A 4,426-nucleotide genomic window follows, 5' to 3' on the forward strand; every position below is an offset into this window, starting at 1 on the left:
AAAGAAGAAAGTTTGTGTTTCAGAATCTGATGACACACGGTGCATTTCACTGACTACCTTAAATAGAGGTAGTACGGTTACAACTTTTCCCACACAAAAACATTATTAAAGCAGCACAATTAACTGAGCTTCATTTTGTACATGTGTACTCAATGTCTAAACACACGCACACAAAAGTAAATGATTGTCTCTATAGCACTGTCTGCTCACAGAACATTCTGAGAATGTTGAAGTCTAGTTAAGAATTTTTTGCCCCACAAAATTTCTCTTTATCAGTAGATCTGCTCTTTTTAAGTAATGTGCATGAGTTGTTACCTTTCTTTATCCTCTCCACACACTTCTGGTATCAATTTACTTGACTCTCATGAGAAGTTCCCTGAGAAGGGACACCAATCTTCATATGGCTCTGCACGACATGATCACCAGAAGAGCTCTTCACATGCTGTCAAGTTTCACATAAATTAAGATGATGGTGCAGCTTTGCCACTTGAGGTAATATAGGTCATATAGTCAGGGCCAAAACAAAAGAATTATAAACAAAAGAAGTTTATAATTGCCATCTTGCTCCATATATGGATATTAGGTGTTGTTAATGTTCTAGATAATTCACTTTCAATTTTTTATTTTCACATGAAGTAAAAAAAAAAAGTTTTAAAAATGAAACTAAGGAAGATTTCTGGCTACGGTAGTATATTTCTTTTGTTTTCTTATTCTTTCTTCCTTTAAATCACAGAAATTACTTTAGCAGTTTGTTTTCTGCACAGGTCCTTTGACTTGGGTGGAATTTGCAACAGCTTTTCCCTGTAATTTTTTCCTCAGAAATTAAGTCAAAAGAAAGTATATGTATAAAAGTAGTGTACATATATATATATGCAGTCTACAGATACAGAAACTCTTTTCCATTTATTTAATTTGATCTTGTCTCTGGACTTCTATTATATATATATATATATGAGTACAGGATTAAGAATAGAGTTAACTTTGAAACAGACAATTTTTTTTAAGATTAATTCCCTAAGATCAAACCACTAGTGAGAGTTCTAGAGTATATCAAAGTACAGAACTTTGAAATTTCCCTTTGAATTTTCATGACAGCTTTAACAGCACAGATTTAACCATAATTTTCAAAAAGTAATCATTGCTGATTTTTATTGATAATAGTAATTTACCATGAGATCTCTTAAAGGTTGCAACAATGGGCACTTTTATAAATTTATATAAAGTTAATTCAAAAACACTTGTAGGCCTCATATTTGCTCACCACATGAATACAATAGCTACAAAACAGACTTAGTTGTATGAGATGCTATATCAACACAAGGGAAAAACACTTCTACAGTAGTTTCATTAGTATAATGCATCCTATTAAATGGTTTACTTATCTATTAAGTCATTGCAATAAAAATCAGTGTAATGGGCTTATTTTGAGAAACAATCTAATATTTTGTCATTAACTATGCATTCAAGTGGAACTATTTACATATATTAATTCAGAATATAGTATTTGAATGATTCATTTAAATACATACACATGTAGGACATGTTGCAAGGAAGCAGAAAGTGCTTTATATATTCTATATATATTTATATATTATGTTGATGAGACCCTGGAGTATAATTGATAGCACACTGAAATCTTTATTATTGAACATAATCATTGATTTTAATGGATTGACTCTTAATTTAAGCTGCTTGATTATACTACATCTCTAGATGGTTATTCTTATCTGGAATGATATGTAACTAAAACTTAGAGCACTTAGGTCTTCTTCAGCTGTAATTAAAAAAATTAAACACATGTCCATCCAGGTATATATATGCAGACTGTCCCTGCAGATTCTTTCCCCCTGAAATCCTGCCCACACTTTAGTAAGGCAACCAATGTCATATATGATATCAGATTTGAAACACAAATTCAATATGACCCCCAAATTTATTTCTTTTAAACAAGAATAACTAGACTCACCATTTAATCATAATATACAAGAGGTTTGGTGCAGGTATGCAGGTAACATCCAGATGAAATGAAGTGGAATTCAGAATTCCACTGGCAATTAAAAAAAAAAAAAAAAAAACAAAATCCCCACAACAACTATTGATATTTCATCACTGTCTAGAGATAAAATTTAATCAACAGAGAAGGTTACAGTCATGTTTGTAAAACAGATCTTGCAAGAAAAGCTAACTGTTCTGTAAAACCAAGGTTCATATGAAAAATGTCAGTCAAGCACAAAAGGCAGCAGCAGCTCAGCTGAGGTGAATTACAGAGAACAGTGGCAAGTACAGGGTGCAGTGATCACATCTGGGAGCCAATGTCATTCCCAGTGAAGTGACTGGTAAACTTTCTCCTCTTTTGGTGCCAGAGAGCAGATAATTTTACAGATACCATCCAATTGTGATTGCTGCTTTGACAGTGCTTTCAGCTTGTTTTGCTTTAAACTCTCCTCATCTGCTGAAGTTTTGATTGTTTTACAGGGATACTTCCAACTTTCTATTTCATAATTTTACCCACATCAGAATTACTAGTATCTCCTGAGAAAGCTGTTTCTTCTTTCATTGTGATGCAGTAACACAACTAAAGATTTAAGTGTCCTACTAGTTTTCATACATAGGAGGAAGAAAAGAGATACCCTTAATATCCCACATCATCTTTGTGCATTAAGCATTTTTCACCAGCTATCAGAGCCCTGGGACAAACTGTGCTTGTTGTAACAGAAACAAAACCAAAGTCTTTTCCAAATTCTAACCAAAGCTTTCTCAGTCTCTGGAAAACTGAAAAACAATGGCTCAAATGTTAGCTTTACAATTCCCTGTTCTGGCAGGCAGAGGACACAGATCTCTCCAAAAAGCTCTAGGAGAGACCTTTTCCTCCAAAAGAAGTCTGGCTGGGTCAGAGACTTTTGGTTCCTGAAAGCTGTTGGTGTTTTCTCCCCCACAAAGAGCTTTCTCTGGCATCTCATCTTTCAGAGAATCGAGTCTTGTCATCTCTGTTTAACAATTACAGGAGAGCTCTTTGTAACAAAGATCAAATAAGCATCTGGCTTTGAGCAAAAAAATAATCATCCCCATCACCATCATGCAGCTGAGAGTGACTGACAAGCTATACTCACAGCATGAAGGACATGTATAGAAAATGTTTTTCCTGGCTGAACTGGAATTCTCAAATCTTTCCACAGACTCTTCTAGTGTTTTAACAAAACAAAACTTCACAGGCATCTCTCTTCCTAAGAAAAATTGCTCAGTTCTGTCCTTTCTCCAGTTGTTCTGAGCTGTATGAAAGTAAGAACAGCAGTGCTTTATCAGGAAAAGAATTTTAGAAATATGTCTGTTATCACACCACACTTGTAGCTTTTTAATGTGAGAAAAGAATAAAGCATTAGCACTGAACTTCAGCACATAGAAGAGAGAGAGAATGAACAGCAGGTTAATATAATTTTACATCTAATAGTTGCATGTTTAGTCAGACATCTCAGGAACAAAAATGAATCTAATGAGAGAGCAAGTGCCTGGGTGCAAGAGTGGCTTTCTGTGTCTGAACTTGGCCTGAGGCATGTCCCCGGGCACCCCACTCTTTATCAGAAGTCCATATATAAGGCAGCATAAAATGTCATTATAAAACACACACACTTCACATGCCCATGTAAGTATATACTCCCTTTTTACTTTCTTTTTTTTTTTGGACCTGTTGCTTTACTTAAGTCCTCAGCCTATATCTAGTTTTGCTTCTACTTAGATGGACTGGATTTGATGTACCTTTCAGCAAATGTCTTACATCGTTGAACTGAGTCTTATTAAGATGTCCAGAAAATCTCTTCAGCCCTTCACTGAGCTAAAAGAATAGCATGGTATGCACTAAAGTTTGTCAAGTATTCTCCTGAAAAGTGACTACTCTTTGCAGAAGTGCAAGGCCAGTTTATGCACTGAGAAAAATGCTTTTCTCTGAGTGGCATGTCAAGGTTCCTTTGGTTCCCCTTCTTAGAAACTGTACTTGTTTAAAAGTCAAAATTGTCTTGTCTGTTTCTATTATTTCTGCCAGGATTAAAAACAAAGGTCCTTTTTTGACACCAGCTCCTGCAAGGTGTGCAGTACTTTCAGAAGAAAGTGATGGAATTCTTACAGTAAAACTTCTGTGCTATAAACATGTTTGGTCTTCCTCGAACTTTTGTTTTTGTTTTTGTTTCTTTTTTAATATCAGTGTGAATAAAAACAAAATTTTCTCCTCCACTAATGTGGACATTTTAATGGGCATTAGCTTTATTAGGAAGGGTGTTAGGCCATAGAAAAGAGATAGAGTATCACATGAGATTATGAGTTCTTTATGTGATTTATGATTTTGAGAAGTAGTTTGCAACAGTCTAAAGCTATGTCTAAATAAAATATCAGTACAGAATGCCTCTTTCAATTTTCATTTCCTTTCATGCTGCTT

This window comes from Pseudopodoces humilis, chromosome 7, assembly GCF_049639895.1.
Source record: "Pseudopodoces humilis isolate 2021_Gansu_Grassland_sample_001 chromosome 7, ASM4963989v1, whole genome shotgun sequence".
Taxonomy (NCBI): domain Eukaryota; kingdom Metazoa; phylum Chordata; class Aves; order Passeriformes; family Paridae; genus Pseudopodoces; species Pseudopodoces humilis.